This window comes from Peromyscus californicus, unplaced genomic scaffold, assembly GCF_007827085.1.
Source record: "Peromyscus californicus insignis strain IS unplaced genomic scaffold, ASM782708v3 Scaffold_9__1_contigs__length_137607984, whole genome shotgun sequence".
Classification (NCBI taxonomy): domain Eukaryota; kingdom Metazoa; phylum Chordata; class Mammalia; order Rodentia; family Cricetidae; genus Peromyscus; species Peromyscus californicus.
In genome coordinates this window covers 41,452,945-41,479,119 of record NW_026294617.1, presented here as the reverse complement: position 1 = coordinate 41,479,119, position 26,175 = coordinate 41,452,945, and the positions used below count along the sequence as shown (strand labels likewise).

At 40.1% G+C, this 26,175-nt stretch overlaps 1 protein-coding gene across 1 annotated transcript in view; it reads right to left on the bottom strand.

The window, feature by feature from the left end:
- Arhgef26 (Rho guanine nucleotide exchange factor 26) overlaps positions 1–26,175 on the bottom strand; it is a 113,569-nt gene that overhangs the window by 55,931 nt on the left and 31,463 nt on the right. The window lies entirely within an intron of this gene.

Genomic DNA, 26,175 nt, shown 5'->3' with positions numbered 1-26,175 from the left:
TCAACAGACTTATTGTATACATGTCACGGACTGTAAGTTGCCTGAAGCTTTTCATGGGTACAATTGGGGTATAAATTAAAGGCAAACTAGGCAAATGAAGATTGTTGTTTGCTGCCTGGAAACACTGCTAACAGACTGGAACAAAGAAATAAAACAACAACAAAAAGGCCCCTCATGCCAATGGCTTCTTTGCTATCATGCGTTGGTCATTGTAGGATAAAAATCAGCATAGAAAAAAAACACACTCTCTCGGAGCACTACATCCAGATCCTTGGGAGGGTGTGTATACAGTATTTTAAATCACAATTTAATCAACAGGCACAAAATAACATGTAAAATCAGCTCCAAGTCTAGTTCATTGACGTTTTCATGTTTTACGCCCAAACCTATCTTCCTGAAGAGCCAAGACTTTAAGCATTGTGCTCAGGCTCCTACGCTATAAACTTGAAGGAAAAATAATATACTGTCCACAAAAGGGAAACAGAATTCCCAGTCTTCCCTGCATTTCAGACCTGCTCCTGTTTAAGGGGCAGTCAGCTCCTGTTTGCCCATTCCATTCCACACAGCCAGTCCTCTCCTTCAGTGTTCATCAAAGATGTTAACAATGCTCCTTTTTAGACGTCTGCTATGGTAGGCTAGCGAAGCACCACAAAAATGGGATTTGTGGAGAAAGCAAGTTCTTGCCCCAATTTAGGAAAAACAATAAATTTCCACTTCTTATTGAAGCACAACAAGCAACTGAGTGCAGACATCAGAGTCACCAGCCTCTAGGCCTAGCACAGCCATCAAGTCTCAGAAGTCAACTGGCAATCCAGACAGGAAAGAAACAAATCAGGAAGAGAAGACCCAGTAACCCAGCAGAGCCTGCCGGAAAGGAGGCGGGAAGAGACAGTGACTACTGAACATATAAGCCACCAGCTTAAAACCCATTCTGCTATCTCCTCCCAGCCATCACACTTTCCTTCCCCTTGGGTGCTGATGCCCAGAACCTCTTACTGTGTGAGTATACTGAACAGGATGCCTACAAGTGAAGAGGCTTCTAGGGATAGGCCAATGCCACAGTTGACCCATTGCTTACAATACAGCAAGGCTAATTACTTACCCTGTCCTGAGTGCAGTCCCTTAAAGCCAAACCACATGGCTCAAATCCCAGCCCCTTTTATGATTGGTGAAACCCTAGCAACTTATTCAGTGTCTCGCTGTCCCTATTTCCCCATTTATAAGATGGAATGATCATGGTTTGACCTCATGTGGTTCTCAGGATTAAACACTATCAGGTAAGTATAATAAACTATCCCCTCCCAGATGAACCCACATGTCTTTCAGATGATGCCTGCCAACTCTCTTCCCTTTCCAGCCCACTTAGTTCAAGGATGGCAAGGCTAGTCTCTCTATTTCTAGAAATTAAATTGGGGCAGAAAGAAGTGCTAGAATCCTGCCATCCGCTAGATCCATGCTTAATTGCAACTTTACACTTTCTCAGCAACTTTTAAAAACATAACAGGTACTTATCAATGTTAAAACTAGAAAAGAACCTAGCACAGACTTTTTCAGGTCTTATTATGTAGGCTCTCCACTGTAAGTTATAGATAGGGAAACAAAGGACCATGGAAAACCAACTGTCCTCTGAACCTAGAAATGATTATGGTTCCTGGTCTTGGACCCCGAAGCATTGTGAGGAAAAGTCATGTGACAATGGAGAGGGTCTCCAAGAGTTGACTCTCTCTCTCATATTTGGCAAGGACAAAAAAAGCTACATTTATTCTTAACTCTTCTCTTTATGGTTGGGTATGTAATGGCCCCTGACAATGTCCATGTCTGTGGAGTGTGTTATTTTCACAAAGTAAGAATAACTCTGCAGAAATAATTCTGAACATTGAGATGGAAAAAATTATCTTGGGTAACCCAGTTGGTCCCATGGAGTCACCAAAGTCCTCACAAGAGGCAGGCAGAAGGTCAGCAAGGGGGAGAAGGCGTGAAGGAGGAAAAGATGCTACACAGATGGTTCAGAGGAAGAAGAGTCATAAGCCATGGAATGGCCCCTAGAAGATGGAAAAGAAAGGACACTGGTTCTCCCCAGAGCCTCCTGAAGATGCCATCTTTATGACCCCATGGTTTTAGTGACCATGAAACTGACTTACACATCTAACCTTCAGAACTATAAGGGAATAAATCTCAATGTGGTTTTGGATCACTGAGCTTGTGGTAACTGTTACAGCAGCAATAGCAGATGAATTTAACTCATCTGGAATTCTTTCCTTTACCACCACCACCCATTCCCTCACCAGCACCTAATACCTAATGTTCTGCATTGGTGTCCCTTGGTTCCCGAGGGCTTAGTTCCTCAGTCCCTTGGTTACCTTGAGCTTGGTTACTGTACCCCTTTGCTACTGTGGGCTTGGTTACTGTGCCCCTTTGCTACTGTGGGCTTGGTTACTGTGCCCCTTGGTTACTGTACCCCTCAGTTACTACACTCTTTGGCTACTTTAAAGATTGTACCGGGTCCTGGAATTTTTCCTTCTTTTTTATTTTTTTGCCCACTGGGATTAAGAATCCACACTCCTACAGCCATGTTACTCCTCCAGAATCAACAGAGACAAGGACTATGAAACATGGCCTCCGAAACTAGGAGCCAAAATAATCCTTCCACCCTAAAGGTGTTTAATTATGTAAAGGTGTGTTACAATTGTTTGTGCTGCATTTGTTTAATTATGTAAAGGTGTGTTACATTTGTTTGTGCTGCATTTGTTTAATTAATTATGTAAAGATGTGTTGCTGTTTCAACTTGCCTGCCTAAGGCACCTGACTGGTCTAATAAAAAGCTGAATGGTCAACAGCTAGGCATAGGAGGGATAGGTGGGGCTGGTGGGCAGAAAGAATAAGTAGGAGGAGAAATCTAGGCTTGAGAGGGAGAAGAGAGAACAAGGGAGAAAGAGAGGGAGATGCCTGGGGCCAGCCAGACAACAAAAGGGCATACAGAATGAAAGAAAGGTAAAAAGCCCCGGACAAAATGTAGATGAAGAAAAACAGGTAAATTAAAGTTATAAGAGCTAGTGGAACAAACATAAGACAGAGCTGAGCATTCATAACGAACAGTTAAGTCTCTGTGTCATGATTTGGGAGCTGGTTGGTGGCCCAAAAGAAAGTCTGTGAGAAAAGTCTAACTGACACCCTCCCCTACTCATTCAGGGACTATTTACTGGACACTTTCTATATACCAGGCTCCGTTGTATGCATTCAATAGTATAAGAAAATTCCGAAATACTCCCCACCTGTGTAGGAGGCGGGCTCTTTCTCTTGTACTTCCTCAGAGCCCTGCTACAGGTACCCATGCCATGGCGGAGCCTAATGCTTTCTCTTCCATGTTCTATGCCAGACACTAAAGGAAGTATACCACACTAAGTGACCACCAAGAAGGTTGCAGGAGGAAGGAGATGGGAGAGGTGACGGAGTGGCATGAGCGAAGACAAGGACACACATGTGCCCAGGAATGTGATGGGGGATGTCAAGGTTTGCTAGTGGTCTCCAGCACAACTTTTAACCTTGCATGTCACATTTGTTGCATCAGCAGAAACATACAATTATTGTAGGAGATCCTAAAATGTACGGCTTTTGAAACATTTGAAAAGAAATTTAAAAATCTATAACATGAAGAAATGTATGGACCTCTGTCTTGAATAATGAAACACCTAACACAGAAGGGTATGCACACCTGGTAAGTAAGTAGAAGATAATTTATAATTGCAGCCTGGGCCTAGACTGTACTCAAGTGTTGTATTAAACAACTTCAGCTCCTTTCTAAAGTAACAGGACCATCAAGGTTTCTGACGTTTTTACTATGATAACCCTCTTAGCAGCAGGGTGAAGGGCAGGATGCTGGGCCAGGCAAGGCTGAGCCAAAGTGCAAAGGAGAAGCCAAGGAGACCAGTCACCAGCATCCATGTGGTGCACACTAAAAGGAAGAGGGAGCTTCAAAACGTTAGTTTCCATGAGCCCAAGAAACTCCACTCTGAGGAACGGACCCAAGAGGCATGAAAACCTGAAACACAAAAACTTAACACACAAATGTTCACAGCAGTGAATTTACAGGAGCAGAAGAAGAAACAGCCCAATACCCAGGAACTCTCAAATGGTTAAGTAAAATAAGACACATTTATCAGCAGTAAACATGAAGTACTGGTTCGTGCACATCATGGCTGACTTTGAAAAGATCATGTTAGTAGATGAAGCTAGTTATAGAGTCACAAGTGTGTGGCTTCGCTAACATGAAATATCCCAACAGAGAAGAAGGCAGAAGCTGCCCAGAGCTCGGGAAGTTTGGGGCAAATGGAGAACGCATGTTAATGAGCCCAGCACTCATTTCTGAGAAATGAAAAAAAGATAAAAGTTATTGTGATGGTTGCGCAATCTGTGACTACAACAGAAAAACTGTGAGTTATGTAACTGCAGTGGGATATTTGTATAGTACGTCAATTACTCTCTCAACAGAGCAAGCGCTTTAGTAAAGAGGCCAGGAAATGCAGAGGGACAAGAGCTGAAGTCAGCTAATTCTGTTCATGTACAGAGGTCTCCTTTCTGCTGCCCAGATGGCAAATGCAGTGTGTTTCATCTCCTTGCGACTGACTCTAACGAAGTCCCACGACAAGCAATAAAGGAGAGCTGTTCTGCTTGAGGCAGGGTCAGGAGGCCCAAACCCAGGTGCTTGCCTTCCCTGACACCCAGGCTAGCAGACACGAAAGTGCCTTGAGGCTCACGGGATGCAATCTGAAGCCATTCCCCACAGCCACAATGCTGAGATATGTGGGAATGTCAAGCATGTTTGTAGAGAAGTCAGCCAAAAGCCCTGTCACACCCGAGAACTGGAGACTGGATGTCCTTATGGAAGCCAGCCTCATTCCAGCAAGCACAGCCCTTCAACCTAAGACAGCCTCCAGCCTTCAGCTCAACCGCCTTCCTGACACCAGCGGCATTTATAGAAAGTTGGGGAAGTTTGTTTCTATACCTTCTCACAGGCTTTCTGAGAGCTTCAGTGGATGCAACATAGTCTAGAAGTGTTAAAATGTTCATAAAATCTCTTTCAAATCCCAGTCTTATGAAGCATTTGAGCATAACCAAGGCCCTGGTAACCTTTAACTTTCTTCAACAATGGTGAGTTTTTGAATTGCAAATAGCTTACCTCCTTCATTAGAGGTATGTCTATAGCGTGGGTACTCTTACATATATAGTTCCTGTTTCCTGCCCTCATTTTATAAGTCATAAAAACTGAATGTTGCCTTTGTGTGAACACTTTAATATATAACCCTTTCGTTCTCTTACTTCTCTCGTTAAACCTGGGTCCCAAAGCACACAGATTCTCTAACAGGCTCTCTGCGCTAAGCCCAGTCCCCCACTCTGCTCTGACCCACTTTCCAAGTCCCCCTGAAACCTTGCCTTCTAAAATCTTCTCTGTAGTCAACACCTTCTTTCCCCTTTGAAGAACAGGATGACCCAGGTTTCCAAATCAAATTCCTAACTACCAGTTTCTAACCACAACCCACCCAGTGAGGCCTGTGGACACAAACCTTATCTGGCTTCCTTCCTACTCAGCCCTCTTAGCCACTTTATTTAGGTCAGTCTAAATGCCTGGACCTATCTAAATCATCATGGAGTCCTATCTTCATAAGGATGCTAAGGAGGGCCGTAGCAGGGAATGATACAGCCATGGTGGGTGTATCATTCACAAAGATACAAAGTGCTTGGTCCAGAGTGAGGTGATCATTTACCAACTTGTAAGCAATTCACCATTCTCCAGTTTCACTGATGTTTCTACAACTCACACCTTAATGTTAACAAACTGGAAAAGGCTTGTCTGGACTTCCGCACATTCACGTGGCAGGCACACACACACACACACACACACACACACACACACACACACACACACACACACACACACTTTGCATTTGGTCTCTTCTCCACCCAAACATAGTCCCAGTGCACTTTCCATTATCACTCTCTGCGACTGGAGCAGAGCTGGCCCCAGTTAGTAGTAAGAACTGGAGAAAGAGCAAAGAAACCACCTACTTGTCCTTTACCTGGGAAGGCTGCCCTAGAGTTCTTCAGAGGGATGGAGGTAGGCCTATCTGTTTGAAGGAAGGGGCAGGGAACATGACTGGGTGGCTGGATGGTAAGATTCAGTACCTGCCAGTCTGTGTTAAGGCTGCAGTGGCTCTTCCCTCTCTCAAACATAAGATTCTGAAAATATCTTGGTACTTGTGCTAACAAAGCCAGCACGAACTTGAACTAACCATTCTCCACATTTAGTTATACCTGATAACTAAACCTTGTATAGTGTTTTATTTTCCATGTGGATTTTTATATATCTTACTGTTAAACAATACCATTTCTAAGTGTGCTCCTTAGAGTCTATTAGAACCAGGCAAAAGAAACACTCGCTGGTTTCTTTCTCAAATAAAGTAGGATAAGATAAAACAAATGAATGCTTGTGAATATTATTCTGTGGGATTCGAGGAGAAGATTAAAAGCCTGGTTCAACTACAGAGAGTGCTCTCCTCATCTGGGCCACACAGGAGCAATGAAAAGCAGTTGTCTCAACTAGGACTTCAGATCCTGTAAAATGTAATTTCATAAAGGTTGCTTTCTTTTACAAACCTCCAGGTTTATGTAAATTAATTCCTTGAAGAACGTTTTATCAAAGCTAATTTAAAGATTTCCAGAAAAAAAATAAAAGACATAAAAGAGGGAAGTCAATGAAACTATTAAGTTTTTTTATTGATTTTTTTTTTTTTTTTTTTTTTTTTTGCAGGGCTGAGAGGCAGGCATTGACCAAGAGAAACAATATTTTATGTGTATGGGTGTTTTGCCTGCATGTATGTCTACGCACCATGTGCATGCAATGCCTGCAAGAGACCAGAAGAGGGCATCAGATTACCCTGGAATTGGAGTTACAGAGGGTTGTGAGTCACCCTGTGGGTGCTGGGAATCAAACTCCTCCGGTCCTCTGGGAGAATAGCAAGTGCTTTTAACCACCAGGCCATCACTCTAGTCCATGAAACAATCATGTTTTAGATTTTTTTTTTTTTAAAAAGGAGAGGGGCCAAAATGCCTGCTTCTTTCCAGCAGCAGCTGCTGTCTGTCCTACACGGCATCCAGACTGCCAGTTCTGACCACAGAGCTATCCCCTCAGCACTGCAGGGCCAGAGGTCTACCACGAAGCCATCAGTATCTACAGAAGCCTGAAAACAAGAAGAAAGGGATGTCTACCTGTCTCCCTTTCCCCTCGACTTTCAAAACCCAAACTTGCCCTCCACTCCATGACACAGAACAGTGAACTCAGCATTTTAGAAGAACAGAGGATAAAAGTATTATATGCAGGATGCCCCCTTTGAGGACCTGGGGATTCAATATGAAAATGGTCTCTTGATCATCATCTTTTTTCAGTTGTTTACACACAGGTATTTTTTTTTAATCCATGTATTTATTTATTTATTGAAGGGTTTTGCCTTCTACTTCAACCTGGAACTGAGGATCTTCCTGCTTCAGCCTCTTGAGTGCTGGGACAATGACACTCATGCACCTCCACACTCACTGTTTTATTCATGTGTTTTCTAATTCACTAAACTCCAGTATTTTGTAATTATTTTATGTTCCTAATAGGCCAACTCAATTATAATCAGAAAAAAGTGAGTGTGGATATACATACATACATACATACATACATAGATGCAGATGTGTATACCTGATACATAAAATCTTCCTGAGAAGTATTACTCAAAGTTCTCTATTCCATGTTTGCTGAGAGGACAAATGAAATAAGGTAAGCAGTTTTATCACCAAAAATCATACAGTTGTATTTTGTTAATGTCTCATATTATATAATATTAGAGATAAGCATGCTTGAAAGTATTTATGCTTAATTTCTCTAAATTCCAATGGCAGAATTCACCCTAATACTTTAAGATATATCCCCACTCCCAACTCTGGCTATCAAGGACCTTTAAGAATGTGGCTCTGAACACTGGCACAGGCTTTGCCTACTTATCAGGTTACCTTAAACCAGCACAGTACACAACAGACTAGTAACCCATGGCAGAAGGACTCAAGGTGTATGTAGGAGGACTTATTTATCTCCCACCACTAAAAATGAAGAATGCACCTACACATCCAGGTTTCCCAATTTTCCTGAAATGTTGGGATATACAGCAATACTGAGGTCACCAAGGCAAAGATGGTCAAGGCTGAATTCACAACCTACTGTATGGTGATCCCTTGCCACACAGCACCATCCCACACCCTTCTTAACTTCCTCAGCCACGAGACCAGCTAGCTGGCTCTGTCTCCCTATAGAAAGAGAGCTTGACTCAGATGTGGTTCTGAATGCTGGGCTTAATACTTGGGTATCGTTACTTCCACCCCTGCTTCTCGTCTACTAAAGAAGCTATCTCCTCTACAGGTGAGGGTAAGATTTGAAAACATAAAGTGAAAAGAACTGAGCACACTATGCCACTCACTGACCTACAGAAATGGCGGCTGACATATTACCATCACATGACTGGGCATGTAAGGCATGCTAGTGAAGGACTTCCATTGAAGCCGAAATGATTATGGAAATCTGTTTCAAGGCCTCCAATTTAGAAGCAAGTTCAGTCATTAGGGACTCACTAGACTTTTACTTCTGCCTGGCAGAAACCTGTAAGTACCAGTTCTGTGTTGGAAAAGAAACAGAGGCTTATTTGCAACTTCTGGTTTCTGTTTAGTTACAAAGAAAAGTAACACCTTGTTCATCGAAAAGAATGACATCTATGTCAAAATCTGTCCCACACCTGAAGGGTTTCTCACATTAACATAAATGAAAGCAACGACTCTTAAGCTTTCACTAATGTTTAAAGTGTTATTTTCACCGTGAACAAGAATTAATTACTACAATTACCATCACACTTTGACAGATGTATACTTGTAAGATATTTGTCTTTCATTAGAAAGGCTTTGAAGTTTGCAATTTTCAGTAATTGATTGCACTGTATGTAGTCTAATTAATTGGGGACATTTACAGTTCAATTACAAATGGGAGTAACTGAAAGAAAAAGTGTGCCTGGCCATTTCTTCATAATTTTAATGTGGCCTTGATGAACTATTATCAGTAGAAAAATCTTGTCTATGTATATTTATAATCTGAGCCAGAATAAACTGTATCAGAAGCTAAGTCCAATTATTTATATCATTCTGGCAAAACTCCAAGGCAGCAACATAATCAATCTTCGAGGGAATGAGGCAAAGAGTCCACAAAAACCTTGATGATAAATTTTCTTAAAATATGAAACGATATTAATGGCACCTGGCTGAACACGCTATATTCTGATATGTAAACTATGCTGTAATAACAACTTCTCAAATGGCTGTTTTGGCTTCAGAATATATGTAAACACTGGTATGGACAAAGGCCTTGTTTAGTTGACTGATTTCCATGTACTAGGTAGTTATCACAAAACCTGAAAAGGTCGGTCCACTTTCATCTTCCTTAACTCAATGTACAGGAATGCCGAGACACACGAAGGCAGGCATCATGTCCTCACAGCACAGATGGCCAAGCAGAAATTGGGAATTAGGCAGACCCATGGCATATTTAGCCACCAAGCTAAGCTGTGAGGACACTACTGGCAACATTCTAATTGTCAGTCTTTAAAATGTTTAAAACAAGGATCTAAAAATTAATTAGAGATTTTAACAGCCCTGAATTACTTCACCACTAGGGTACTGTTTCCCTTCTCATTACATCTAAACTAATTATTTCTATTTCGCCCTAGGATATAATGAAAGACTAAAAAAAATAATAAAGGCAAGTAGTTGGACATTTCTGGTTTTAGCATTATTGTTGGTTCTTAATATCCACAGTACTTATGGTCCATAAAGTTGCTAAGAACAATGAATGAGTGAATACTGAACTAACTAAGCTGCAAGTAGAATCCTGAGTCAAGCTTCTAGAAGCCTCTAATCACAGGATTATCAAATAATCAACATATAACTTTTTTAATGTGTTTTAACCCTATATATATATATATATATATATATATATATATATATAGTAATCTGATTCTTTAATATAAACTAACACCAATAGGACTGTACCTATAGCTAAAATTACATAAATATGATGATTTTCTGACATTGAACTCATGCCAATAGTATTAAAAATGCAACTTGAAGCATGGGAAAATTTATCAAATGTGCACATTTTCACCAAGGTGTACCACAGTCTTGTTGCTGTGTGGAATACTACACACTTGACAGCACTCCAGCCTGCTGCTCTGAGACTGTTTTAAGGAACAGAAATCACAACTGAAACCTAAAGTTACAATGAACATGTCACCAGCTCATCAGAAGGACCGTAGTTAAGGATATGATAGTAGGTGGTTGGTTTTGACTATAAGCATGATTGGTAATTCGTGGGGTACATCCTAAGGTGTGTCTGTGAAAGTGGTTTTAGGTAAGATTAACTAGGAGAGGAGATCCACACTGAACGTGAATAACACTATACTCCATGAGCTGGGGTCTTCATCTGAATAAAAAAACAAAAAGGAGAAAGAGAGCCAAGGGCCAGCATTCACCTCTTTCTACTGCCTGGTCCACTGAGATGTGAGGAGCCTCACATGGACTCCTGCGGCCATGGATGTTACTAGGCCTTCCCAGCCACGATGGACTGTGCCTTCAAACCAGCTACAATAAGCCTGTCCCCTTAGGTTGCCTTTCGTTAACAATGGGAAATTGTTAATATAGACAGGGTGCTGTCTTGTTCAACTTCAAAAAGCTGGGAATGTGTGCATGGAAAATGTTAATCACAAAGCAAGGTCAAAATAAAACGAACTCAGGTGTGCCATGTGATTTATTATGAGACCTAAACTAACCGCGGTGAGTGCCGTCTTTGTCCAACTAGTGATGTGCTACCCACACGGTTGGCTGACTTTGCTATTTACATTTCCAATTTCAAATACGTTAACTGGGTATTTTAAAAATAAAGTGAAATCTTGACTTACAGAAATTTTAACAAAACTAAGCATTCCCTGAGGACATGATGTAAAAGGAGATTTTAGTGAGCCTGAATAAGCCAGATGCCTTTTCCTTAAACTGTATCAACTGCCTGATACCAAACCCTCAAAATGTATAAACCCTCCAGAGACAGGGAAATAGTTGAAAAACTATGCATTCAAACGAGACATATGTTTAGTATTTTGAACTGCAGCATTACTCAGCTTTGGGTTTTATTTAAATTATACACACACACACACACACACACACACACACACACACACACACACGGTTTTTTGAGACAGAGTTTCTTTGTGTGGCCTTGGCTTTGAGGGGCTCCCTGTCTCTCTGGCATCTGTTCCATGCATGCTTATCTCACCAAGTCACAAGAATGGGCATTCTGTCTATTATGTTTACTCTTGTATTTCTAGGGCCTGGGCCTATAGTAGGTGCAAAAACAGATAATTCTTAAGAAAAAAAATCTCATCGTCTAAATACGTTATGAAAGAAAAAGATATAATGCTTAAAAGAGTCCTATACCTACAGAAATGACTATTAGCAATGTATAGCTATTCATGACAAGTTCCTAAAGTGGGGCCCGTGAGATAGCTCAGTGGGTAAAGGCATGTGCCACCAACCATGCAGGCCTGATGATCTAAGTTCAATTCCTCTCAGCCCATGTAAAGCTGGAGGAGAGAACAGAGAACTGCTATCTGCTAACATTCAGATATGCACCATGGCATCCTCTCTCTCTCTCTCTCTCTCTCTCTCTCTCTCTCTCTCTCTCTCTCTCTCTCTCTCTCTCACACACACACACACACACACACACACACACACACACACACTAATAATAAATAATCTCTTTAAGTTCTTACAGAGAAAAGAATAGAAAGTGCCAGCATATTTGGAGGGTAGAAGAATGGAGAAAAGGATACTTGGTATTATTTTTCATTTAAAACTCTGGCTATCTGATAGAATTAAAAGCAAAGTCACCAGCATTGTGCATACACTCTCTGCCTGTGCATCTCTGAAAGCTATAACAGAAGCTGCTTTATTAGGGACTTCTCACTGCATCGTCCACAATAGAATCTGAATTTTTCATGCATACAATTATCATTTTGAGTGGTCAAAGGCAGAGCCTCTACACTACTGTTCCTGGAGTTGTAAAATGGAGGAACTTCCTCCAGATGGGAGAATGCTGAGCCAGCCCCTGAGGAGGAGCACACGAAGGGAAATGCAGGCCCCACAACTAGGTCAAAAGCAGTTCTGGCTGGTGCAAATTTTCATGAATTCAGACTTTGTGCACAAGTCAATGCCAGGTCTTTTCAAAGAAACCCATTAACTAAAATTATCAAAATATTATGTTGTATTTTCCTAGAAGAAAGTGCAAAGCCCTCTGACTTGCCTACAAAGCACCCTTTCCACCTGCTTTTTAGAACTTTGATGTTCACTCTCAGAAAATAATTTTCAGAGTTATCTGCTATTAGGACAGTGGTTCTCAACTTGTGGGTTACGATCCCTTTGGGGGTCGAACGATATTTTCACAGGGGTCACGTTTCAGATATCCTGCATATCAGATATTTATATTACAATTCATAACAGTAGCAAAATTAGTTATGAAGTAGTAACGAAACAATTTTGTGGTGGTGGTGGTGGGGGGTGGTCACCACAACATGAGAACCTGTATTAAAGGGTCACAGCATTAGGAAGGTTGAGAACCATTGTATTAAGAGATTATTTACTGCCTCAAGCTCATCTGTCCCAAATTTTAAAAATACTATAGTGATACATATAGCTATATTCTTTAAAAGATCCCCAAGGCTCCCGCCACTTTCAGACCCTAACATAATACATACATGAGCCTTAGGTAAAGTTTGCGTATCCCATCTCTGTGAGGGTCACTTTCTGAACCACATTCCACTGGAAGAATTTACAGCTGAGCAAAGGCAGGCACTAGCAGTAATTTGGAATTCTTCAGTGGGAGCTGGTGATAATGCTGCCTCAGCAAAGACCTAAAAGCCATGGCTTTTAATCCTGTGGTTATTCCGATAAATATCAGCTCTCACTGAGGGAGAACTCACTCAACGGCTGATAGGCAGAGGGGGAAGTGACAGACTCAGGGATGAGATTGAGATTCCTTGTTCCCTCTGTTATCAGGAAAAGAGATATGAGTAACAAAAGCCAGTCTGTGAAGTTGGGAATTAGTTAATGCCACAAAAGCTAAATAAAACGGGCAAAGGCAAGTGTTTCTTCACTGTACATCCCTAAAGAATACAGAAAAAAAATGCAATTTTTCTTCATATGTTTTGCTCAACAACTTGTAAGAGGAGAGAGTTTTGAATCTTTTCATTTACTTATTTAATTTTTTTTTTTTTTTTGAGACAGGGCATCTTTGTGTAGCCTTGGCTGTCCTAGAACTAGCTCTGTAGACCAGGCTGGCCTGGAATTCACAGAAATCCACCTCCCTCTCCCTCCCAAGTGCTAGGATCAAAGGCGTGCAGCACCAATGCCCAGAAAGAGAGTTTTGAATCTTAATGAAATATTTTTCAAGGATAGTTCATAACAAATAGAATTGTCCAAAACAATTCCAAAATTGGTCCAAAAACAGTGCTGAGAGAGCTCTCAATCTGTGAATCTATGAATAAATTAGTAAGGGTGCCATGGCAGTGCAAGCCAACTTCATTCTGATCACAGAGGGAGTTCTATAGAACTATAGATACTGGCCAAGAAGGAGGGAAAAGGTAAAGGATAAAGGGGAAAGGTTCAAATCCTGGGGTGGGTCTAACACAGCCGAGGCAAACCATTCCTTCCCTCAGAATGAGAACGTCTTAAAACTTGCCCCAAAGTATCAGTTGTTCCAGAATTAAAGACAAGACAGCTAAATCTGTGACAGACAGCATATAAAAAAATTATTACTCCTAAAAGACCTTTAACTTAATGTTAGAGACATCTAATAAAGTAATTTAGTGCCGTAATAACTTATGGTTTGGTTTTGTTTTTTCAATGAAATGCAGTCAGGTAAAATTTCAAGTTGTGGGATGGAGAGTTGAGGAAGGCAATTTCCAGCATATTCTTCAGGGGCTCCACATGCTCACACAAGTGCAGACCTGTGTCTGCATAAGCAAATGTGCATCAAGAGGCACACAAGACACAGAGAACGGGAAGCAGGGTCCTTCCACAGGCAAGCACAAATACTGCTATTGTGCCCTGTTCTGCTTCTCCAGATGGGTCCCCTCTGCAGAAAAGACATTCCAATGAACTCCCAATACAAAGGCAGTTTGCTAGTTACAAGGAGACCTTTGTCTGAATCCCCACAAGTGACAGGGTCAATCTCAGCCAATCTTGACATTTCCATGGAACCTTTCCACAAAGTTTTTTTGGAAGCCCAAGTCATTTCCCGAAACCTTTTGGAAATCCAAAGAAAACACTGAGAAGATAAAGGCCCTGTTAAGATCCATACCTAAAGACATTCGCTAAACATATGAGCCACTCAGAATATTCTCCTAGACATACAATGATTTAATCTAGATCCTGGAAAATTGTAGAGAATGGTAATAATATGCTGAGTTGATACTTAAGATATTATTCATCTCTCCTCCTAGAATACAGAAAAAGAATCTTTAAATTTTTAAGGGAAATTGTATTTTCACAGATTTTTACACAAAGCTGAGATCTTAAAAAATTAAAATAAAATCTGACCACGGATTGCTCAATATTTACATAAGTGGTAACTTAAGAGTTAAAGAATCCATTCACTTAAATCCTGGGAGGCTTTCAAACTTTTCTACTAAAGTTTATTTTGGAAATATATTTTTCATACTGAGTATCAGAAAATTATAAATCTGAATTAAGTCCTCACTTTCCAAACATACATTTTTCTTTTCTTCCTCCACTCAGTGGTGAAGAAGTTGAAGGAATTTAACATAAGCTATTGAGATGCCTTTTTAATACAGTGAACTACAAACTGCCAGACACTTGTACAATCTATTTGCTTATATTCAGATTATACTATAGCACTGCAATGGGGAAGGACCACATTCAGAGACAGTTTCTAGTAAAGACAATGGACAACCACCCTTGCTTACAGTGGCCATGAAGATATAACAGGGTAATGAAACCAGCATGTCACAGAGCACACAATGCCTTGGCTTGTAAGGTCTACATATTTGAAGAGGTCAAAGCCATTCAGATATAAGAAAAGCATTTACAATTCTCCACTGGAGGATGGATGCCAAAAAGAGCAAATCATAGTGATTTTCCGTGTGTGTGTGTGTGTGTGTGTGTGTGTGTGTGTGTGTGTGTGTGTGTTCCCTTGAACCCTAAAGGGAACTTTAGTTCTTTTTTCAAAAAAATAATTTATTTTTATTTTATGAGCAGTGATTGGTGTTTTGCCTGCATGTATGTCTGTGTGAGAGTGTCAGATCCCCTGGAATTGGAGTTACAGACAGTTGTGAGCTGCCATGTGGGTGCTGGGAATTGAACCCCGGTCCTTTGGAAGAGCAGCTGCTGCTTTCAACCACTGAGCCATCTCTCCAGTCCCTGAACTTCAGTTCTTTAGACTAAACTCTTTCGTTTTTCGAGACAGGCTTTCTCTGTATAGCCCTGGCTGTCCTGGAACTTGCTCTGTAGATCAGGCTGGCCTCAAACTCGGAGATCTGTCTGCCTCTGCCTCCCAAGTACTGGGATTACAAGCGTGTGCCACCATGGTCCGGCCAGATAAAATTCTTACCTTCTACACGTGTTATTTTTGATAGGTTGTCCAGGGTAAACACATCTGAAGAATCAAAAACCTCACTTTTTTTAAAAATAAAATTTAAGCAATGAGTTTAAGTAGATTCACATAATTAGTTTGGGCTCAACATCTTTACTTGGAAACAGAAAATGATGGTACTTGATAGTATTCTAAAAGGATCCAGTCAGAAGAAACTATTGGTGTTGAGATATGGAAAACTCACACTTCGATGCTTACAATGAACACACAACAGTTTAGAAGCAAACAACTAGAACACTCACAACAGCTTGCCTTTGCAACTTCATTTACCCACCATCCCTGTTGTGCTTAAACCAAGTGCTAGATTTAACTTGGCTAGACCATCAAGTTTACATTAAGATCTTTTCCATTGCCAAAAAAAACTGGGTGGTCTTGCTTGCTTTAGTCACAACTGGCGGAGTCAAATAAAAAAAAAAGTCCATGAAATGGTTCAAAATCCACAGCTGCAAATGGAAGGCAGATGAAATACTGCAACTAAACCCCATCCATTGTTTCTTTTTCCACAGATTTCTCCTCCAGTTTAAGCTTGGTCTCGGTGAAACTAAATTGCTAACAGTGTAGTGGGCTCCAACTGGTATCTTTATCTGAACTTAAATCTCTGTGTGACAACTCAGAACTCATGGGCTTATGCAGGCAATGCATAAAGGTGAAGGGGAGGTATAGTCCCAAATGCCCACATAAAGGTCATCGCAACAGACCAGTTGGCAGCTGGAGCATGCCCGGGCCTTTGCCAAACATTGGTATGAAGAAGACCTTACCATTTACATGGAAAACACCAGGTTTTAGTTGCCCACTAAATCCTAGTTAATGTATCCTGTATGATTACAATAGCCTCCATTTGCTTTGGCTTTGATCATATGCTGTGACCCATCACTACTCTCCTAGGTTCAGATCTCTGTTGGTGTGATAAAATACTGACTAAAGCAACTCGGGGAAGGAAAGGGTTTATTGGCTTACACATCCACATCACAGTCCATCACTGAGGGAAATCAGGGCAGGAATCTGTGGACAGGAGCTGAAGCAGAGGCCATGAAGGACTGTTTTTGGATGACTTGAACTGCTTATACAACCCTGCCTTAGGGTGGCCCTGACCACAGTGGGCTGGGCCTTCCCATATAGATTATTAATCAAGAAAATATCCCACAGATATGCTCACAGGCCAATGTTATGGAGGCAGTTCCTCAGTTAAGGTTCTCTCTTCCAGATGACTCTAGTTTAAGCCTACTTTTAAGCCTTGTTCTGGACCAATGCTAGCAGAGGCAATTAAATATATAATATTTTTACAAAGCTGGAAAAACAAAATCCAGACATATTTAGGATACCTCCATGGGTAAGCATGCTTCCCTCCAAGACTGGTGACCTGAGTACCTAAGGTCCATCCCTTGAAGGAAAGAAGAGACTCCTTACACAAGTTGTTCTCTGACCTCCATACACAGGCTGTGGCATGCATACCCACCCCCACACACATACACATGCCTCCCACACTACTAAATAAATGTTTGAAAGTATTTAAAAATATTTGAAAAGGAATTGTTGTATGATTGCTTACATGGTGTTGTCCTAAAGACTTTGCATGTAATTTTTAATTATCAAAACAATTCACAAAAGGTTAATTGTAGAAAGGGGGGGGAGGAAAACCTTTTTAGAATTTAGAATCAATAAGCCCTTGCCTAACATTTTACTAAAATGAATGTATCTTTGAAATTTGAGGGTTACGTGTAGGAACTATAATTTTCAACATGCTGCTACCTGCAAATACTGATAATAGTAATAATATATTTGAACATAAATACTATTGAAGTTTGTAGAATGGTATCAAACCTATATTATGCTAATTATGACTTGACAAAAAAGGGGGGGGCAGGTCAAGGGTCCACAGGTACCTGGCTAGAGGTGCCCTAGGAGAAGAATGACAAGTCTCCACTGTCATAAGATCCTAAGTCCACACCTGGGCCTGCGCCATCCATCCCGGTGTTCACCTATTTTTTTCCTTGTCATTGAGGTCCAGAGGAGCATCATGTAGAATCAAAGATGGGTCCAAGGTGTGAGCACTTCTTAGTCTTTCAGGAAGTTCCCATCTTCAATCACTCATACTTTCACCTCAACTTCCCCTACTTCCGCCCTTTTCAGAGGAAAGAGTACTAAATGTAAGCAGGCCTCAAGAGGATTATTCTGGCTTTAGGGCTGGCTATTTCTCGGCTTCTTTTACTGCCAATTTCAATTTAAGCTTTTTGAGTTGCCTGAAATAGTTTCTGAGCACCCAGCTTGGCCCAAAATACCACTGCTGGTGCCCGTCCCAGTCCCAGTGAGTTTGCTAGTTGATGGCCCACACCATCTTCACCAGGATTTCAGAATGAGTATGTGTTTCCAGTTACCCGTTTCTACTCAGCAGCATCTGCTGGCCAGTTTTGCAAACCCTCAGCTCTCCACCCGGTTTCCAAATTCTTAACTAGACGGACTGCATCCATGGAGACTTGAGTAGCCCTTATTTTTCTGCTTGAGATGACTACCTATTTCTTCTTTTGTCACTTCCCACACATTGGTGTGAGAGGCTTGCAGAGAATTTCAAATAAACTCCTTGGGCAGCTGTCTCCAGGTGGGGAAAAAGCCAATAAAGGTCACAAAGAATGAATGACTTCTATGCTTCTGTCTGTGCAGTGTCTGCTGGAGAAATTGGTTTTAGGAAAGAAAAGGAAAGGAAAACACAGTTTATCTGTTTACTAAAGGCAAGCGGAGCAATGGGCTTCCTTTCCAAAGAATCCCTGGTAAATTATATTACATGTTGAGTAAAGAAGGAACATTTGCTAACAAGGAATTCCAGAACAGCCATTACTTCAGGGCAAAAACTAAACAGGTTCCTTGATCTAAAGAGTTCTGTATTCTCTGGCCTAGTTGCATTTAATGTGCTTTTCTTTTAGAAGTTAGCTGCATGAATCAGATAAAAGGGTGAAATGCTAATATTAATGCCATTAAAGACTTTGGGAGGTTTACTGTTATTTGGTTAATGCACTAAAGTTTAGAATTTTAATACCAAATAGAAAACATATTTCAGAGTACACATAGGCTGTGCCATTATTTGAACAAAACGCCATTTTTGGTACTATTAAGCAATTTCATAAGGCATGTGTACTTAACAATAGTATTTAATGTCCCTTGATATCTTAATTTTAATATAACTTGATTTAAATGGACAAGCAAATCAGGTAAGTATTGTTTCCTGTGTTTACTGTTATCATAGTTTACTCCCTAAACAAAGCGGGATCTAGAAGAGTTGGGGTCAGCTGCTCATTATATGCCAGGAAAAAATCATCTCCCCAGGACACAAAAGCATATTGAAGGGCATTCTGACGGCACGCTGCAGGAGACAGACAGTTTTTGCTTCATATGGCTTTCCGAAGAAATCGGATGTTTCAATTTCTTTAATGGGAAAAAAAGAAATAGCTTTTTCCACTTACAAAGTTCTTCCACTACCTCTTTTATAGGATGCAAATAATTGCACACAATGACATAATGTTGAAAATGAAAGCACAGAATTGGAGGTAAAAATATATTACATATAAAACATCAAAGACTCATCTAATTTTCATTTTGCAGAAAACTTTCTAACACAATTAGCCTTTGTTTAGACCTTATAGTTTCTGACCACAAATGGGTGGCTAATACTTAGCAGCAAATGAGTGAATTTCCTTTGCTGACAGTATCAACCTTTAATAGGGAAGTATTTTAAATTCTTAATTAGAACTGGACATATTCTACTGCAAATTGACATAAAGCAATAACACCGTTAATATAGCAATGTTATATGTACATTATTCTAAATGGACACCCAAACAAGAATTAAAGGGGAACAAACAGGCAAAGCACATGCCATGTGTGGTTTCTATTTATGACACAAACCTATTTTTTTAAATTGAAGAATATATCAAATATTTCTATTTTCATTTTTCATATCAGGCTTTTAGAACATCATTGATCCTTGAAAGAGAAAAGGACCATGAGTCAAGTTATCTCACAAATTTGAAACACAGGCAAGATATTCACTCAGGTAAGGTGCAAGAAAGTAGATCCAGGGTTGAGAGTCAAAGACTGTCCACAGACTGGCCCAGAGCCATCCTGGTACCACACCTTTCTAGACTTTTCTCTAGTCATCCTATGAAAACAGAGTGGCATTCTTTCTAGGAGAGACCACATAGAGAGTCAACAGGAGGCTAGCTTTCCCTCCATATAGACTTTTAACAATGAGTTAGAACGCAGACAGTTGGCAGGCCCATAGCACCAAGAAAGATGCTATCGAGAAGTAAATTCACTAGGGCCAAAGGATCGGAAGGCAGTACCCACTATGTAGTTCTTATACTACCTAGCTCACTTACTCCAACCACAGCCTCCTCAAGTGTTTCTGGGTCAAAATGCTGACATTCATCTTTGTACTTCATCTATAAATTTCAATGCAGGCATTCACATTTGTGCAGGACTATTACCAATTGCACCCAGACCCCATCTACTAATGGCAAGTCACAGGATTACTCAAAAATGCATTTCCTTGGAGGTATATGGTTTCATCATCACCACTTTAAAAACCTCTGCTATAAGGTTAATAAGTTATTTAAATCCACAGTGATAGGAACCACCTTTGTGACTCAATTCTACAGCGCCATTCACGAATTCTTTAGCTCGGTTTCCTTTCTTTCTTTTTTTTATTTGCTTGTTTGTTTTTGTTTTGTTTCTTTGGGAGAGGGTCTCACTATGTAGCTCTGGATGTCTTAGAACTCACTCACTATGTAGACGAGGCTGGCCTCGAACTGAACTCACAGAGATTTTCCTGCCTCTGCATCCTGAGTACTGGCATTAAGGAAACACCTTTCAACTAGACACCTCATCATGTGCCACATTTCCATGTTTAACATGTCCCATACAGGAATCTTTTCTCCCTCACTAAGTTCCAATGTTACAGAAGCTCCAGCCATAGTTAGCAAAAACCTAGGAAGCAAATGAAGCTTTGCTCTTTCTACCAAGTCCTCAAGAATCCACATCCTAAACACCTTTTCAGTTCTTCCTCTTTCTGTTTTATCATATCCCCACCACAGTTGACTATGTTACTGATGCCTCAAGTCTCTCACCATAGGTTGTTTCTCTCTACAGCAGGTTCTACATAGTTCTTTCCAACACAAACATTTAGCCCCCTATACAAATGCTAAGTATGAAATTCCTCAACCAACAGTAGAAACCCAGCCTCCGCTCCTTTGACCTCATATTGCCCTCTAAGCCCATGACCTCTACTGTGACCCAAACACTCCCATTTCCAGGCATGTGTTAGGCTTTGGGGTGCCTCAGCACACATGCTAGGGTTGTTCTACAGCCCCACAATACCAGCATCCACAAGGCAGACACTGGCTAAAATGTGGTGTAGCCCTGAGCCTAGCGGAACAGGAGGCTCTGTAAGAGTGACTGAAATGAGTGATTTGTCACATCGAAGAGAATCTAAAAGGGACACACCACTGACAGGCGCCTATGCATACACTTAAAATCAGAATGGTCTTTGTCCTTGCTGCCTGTGTGCAGAGAATGCTCTCTCCCATGGAAGGGCCTCCTGGTGTTTAATCAGCAAACAGAGGAGCCTGAGGTGCCACAAAGGGTACCAGATGCCACACTGTCAACCTGGATGTCAACGATGTTCTGACCTCAATCTACACCAAATATGCTATCACCTACGGCTATCTATTTCATTACATAAAAGAACAATCATGCTGATAGGCGTTGCTGTATCCACAATGCTCTGCTTCATCAGCACTGTCCATTGTCGGTTATGAGCATTTATCTGGGGTTTTACATTTTCTTACATTTGAGACCCTTTCATGAGTGCCATGTTTAAGATCTTAAGAGTCACTCCTGATGTTCATCAAGTGACTGCTCCATCACAAAAGCCCTGCAAGTCTTTTAAGCATGCTCCTTTTTTAAAAGGCTATCTATGAAATGACATTCCAAATTTAATCAAATAAATGTTTGTAATTGGAATTATTGTAATATAAATGCAGGGTTATCAAGCAGAAGGGGCTCAGTTGAGATTTGACAGATCACACAACATGGGCAGCTATCCAAATCAGAGTACTGTGTTCCAAGGGAAACAGTAGATAAGTGACTAATGAAAGTACATCTGGTTTTATTTTTGAAATGAAAGCTGAGAAGTTCTACAGTTAGGGTTTTTTTTAAATGTTTTTTAATGTTTTATTTTAGATTTATTTATTTTGTGTGTATGAGTGTTGTGCCTGCATGTGCACATGGAAGTCAGTAGAAGGTGTTAGACCCTCTGGAACCGAAGTTATGGGTGGCTGTAAACTACCATGTAGATGCCGGGAATTGAACCTGAGTTCTCGGCAAGAGTAAAACGTTATTTCATCTCCTGAGCCATCTCTCCAGACCCTACGTTTTATTTTTTTAAATAAAATTAAAGTATTAATGTTCAGAATAGCTATGTACTATGTGTTATTACAGATATGAAAGCCTTCTAATAAATTCATGAAATATTTAAACTGTGTGAATGGTTAAAATTAAAATGGAATTTTAATCCATAATTCAACAAGCTGACTTATTCCAGGTTTAACTAGATACAAACTTGTCAGCCATGAATTTGTTCAATGTCTCTATTGTATTTTAGGTGCACATTTCAGGCCACTTGTTTCGTTTCTCCTTTTATGGGCTTCTGTGTCTCACTATTTAAATGTGATATGAGTTATAGGAGGTAAACTACAAAAATTAAAGAAACAATTCTATTAGACAAAGGTAATTACTCTTTATGCTTTCTATTTTTTATTTTGAGACAGGTCTCGTGTAGCTCAAGGTAGCCTTAAGTTAAAGATGTAGTCGATGATAAAGTTAACTCTTGTTGCCCCCTCTTGAAAGGTGGATTGCAGGAGTGGGCCACCATACCCAGGTTATGTGTTACTTGGAATGAATGGGCCCAGTGTCTCATGCATGCCAGGTATCAACTGAGCTATAACCCCAGCGTATCTTTTATGTTCTGATAAGTTTTATCTTTCAAATAATTAAAATCTAACCATTTAAAATTCTTCTCTTTGGATCTTTATACTCAATATATTATGAAAAAAATAATTTTTAAAACATTCTTCTAAAGTTTTTTTTTTTTTTGGTTTTTCAAGACAGGGTTTCTCTGTGTAGCTTTGCGCCTTTCCTGGAACTCGCTTTGGAGACCAGGCTGGCCTCGAACTCACAGAGATCCGCCTGGCTCTGCCTCCCGAGTGCTGGGATTAAAGGCGTGCGCCACCACCGCCCGGCTCTTCTAAAGTTTTTTTTAATTGATTGCATAATTATTCCTATTATAGACCTATAACTCAATTAAACTCACATTACTGAATTCAGCAATCTTTCAAGAAAATTTTGACTTCCAGATTCCTTTTTTGATTGCTTGTGTTACATGTTACCCACAAAACTGCACTGTGGTGCACCATAGAACTTTTGGTCAACAATAGACAACGTAGAAGATGGCAGTCTCATAAAAAATAATGAAACTAAACAATGCCTAGTGTCTAACCACTTTATAGTGGCCATGTGGTCATAGAGCAATGCTTTACTCGTGTTTGTGGTGACATTGCTATAAACAATCCTAAGGTGCTGCCATCTGTACAAAAACAGTAAGAAGAAACATTTGACAGAGACAAAACTATGTCAGCAGTTCATGCATTTCCTTCTTATATGTTTATCACCAAATTACACTTCTTTTACTTAAAGAACAAAAGCTTGCCAGTTGTGGTGGCGCACGCCGATAGGATTTGCTGAAGGAGGCGGAGGCAGGAGGATCACGAGTTCGAGGCCAGCCTGGGCTTTAAAATAAAAATAAAAAAATAAAAAGAACAAAAGCTTATAAAGTCATATGCCATGTTACACTGGCAGCAGCATCTGGTATCATGTATTTCCTGTGTCTTATTTTTTCTTATGCTTACTTAATTCTGTTTTGTTCGTGGCTCTAGGAGAAATAGCCAATATCATCTACATTACAATATCACTTAGGTGTGTAGTAGGCTACACCATCTAGGTTTATGCAAGTGCACATCAATCTAAGGCATTTTCACAATGACAAACCTCCCCCCTCTCCCGGTGATGGATTTCTCACATCTTATCCTGTGAGCAACATGTGAGTTCACACTAATGCTCTCGTTATTACCCTAAGGCTTTAATATCCTATGTTCATTACTGAAAACAGTCTACTTACTGTGCTGAAAAATACCATTAGTTATCAGTTGGATTATAGTATGTTCCAGAATGTTTTAATTTAAAAAAAAGTTTAAGAGAAATGCTAAAACTACATTGAGATAACACTCCTTGCTTAACAGATTGACAAAAATCTAAAGATTTGTTGACAGGCTGCTGGAAAGGCTGTGGAGGTGCAGGGAGTTGTCTGTTCTTAGTGGTAATGCAAGGTGGTTCAAATACTTTGAGGGGAATTTAGCAATACAGTACAAAAGTGCATACGCATTCACCCTTTGATACTGCAATTCCTCCTCAAATTTTTTCCAAAGATAAAATAACTAAAACACAACAAAGCATATGCACAAAGGGCATAGTGAGGCTGAAAAAAAGCCTATGTCCATAAACAGAGGGTTACATGAGTAAGCCATGACACGGCCTCTCAATGGAGAAGCAGGCAGGCAGAAATGAGAATAGATATCTTTATAAACGACTAGGGAGCAACCTCTAGACCACCTCATTAAGTGAAAAAAGAAAGATTGAGTCAAGTGTAAGGAATATGCTTGTAGTATCTATGGGAAGAGATAGAATATGTGTGTGTGTGTTTATATGTATATACACACATTTACATTAAAAAACAAAGATAAACAGTAACTTTTGAGAGGAGGGTAGTGAGATGGCTCAATAGTTAAGGGCACTTGCTACCAACCCTGACAACCCAGGTTCAATTCTCTGAACTCACAAGGTGGAAAGAGAAAACTAACTCCTGCACGTTGTCCTCTGACACACACACTATGGCACACTGCACCCCTACCCCAAATAAATGTAATAAAATTCAGTAATTTTTAAAATTTAACCATACAAGGAGGGAGCAGGTGGTTGGGACAATGACAGAGAAGCTGGGCTTCTTGGTTTGATAAAACTGTGTAAGCTTTATGGAGCTTAAACAGACATATAAAAATGGCACATTTAATGCATGTATTTTGATGAGCTTGGTGTACCTACAGGCTTTTTTGAGTATATCTTGTTCCGTAGATTTGAATTTGGACCTTTTGTTTTTTGGTTATCTACTGAAAGTCAAAAGCCATCCAGCAATGAGCACCTCCTGAATTCTTCAAAAACACCAAAAGACACTAAGTCTCTTAGGGCAAACAGCTGACTCCAGATCTAGAGCAAGAATTATAGACCATGATCCTGAAGTACTCTATAGCAAGAAGATGGCCAAAGGTTAGTAAGGCTAAAAAGAGAAAAACCTGGACATCAACAAAGAGAGGAAGTACATCACCGGTACTCTAGTAGACAGATGTGCATTTTCCTTATAGAAATATCCATTACTGGATAAATAAAGTGCAGTGGATTAGAGGAACAGCATCTGCAGTCCTTACTGAACTGACAGATCTGAGAAGGATCATCAGCCCCATGCTCTGCTCCCTGAAAACTGCTGCCCAATCGGTAATCCGGAGCCTTAATTGCAATAAAAAAGTATTTTTAGAAGGGGAGATACTTTTAATTACAGACGTGTAATGGCTTGTAAAACTTAAGTGAAGGGGTTAAGGGGAAGAATGTTTACCCACAGAGGGTTACCATTTAAATAAAAAGGAGAGAAAGTATATTTCCTCGCACAAATCATAATCTATTTTGAAAGATACATAAGGAAGAAATGTTTGTTCTAGCTGCTTTCCAGGTGGCCAGCAAGCAGTACATAAAGAGAATTCTTGCCCTATAACCCTTTGTGACATCAGCATTTTTAAAAAAATGAATCTATTACACACATGCCTATACACATATTAAAAAATAAAATAGGATAAAATTATAAACAAAATTTCATTATTAAACATTGAGGTATTTATCCATCAAATATCATATGTGTATATGTGGAAATACTTAAATGAAAAAAAAACAAATCTAGAAAAAATGTTGAAAATAAGTTTTGAATGTATGAAAATGTACTACACAAATGTATCAACTTCTCAGGACAAAACTCAAAGTGACATAATTAAAAACACTGTTACAGTCTACCCAACTATTTGTACAGAAGATAAAAGCTCGAAGCCTGTCCTTTTTTACTAAAATAGACAAGTGTCACAGGCTAGCCCAGAGCAGGCTCCTGCTCTTGTAAACAAAGAAACAAAGGAACAGATGCAGGGAAGGAGAAGGGCTGGGGAGACCTGAGACAAGGGGTA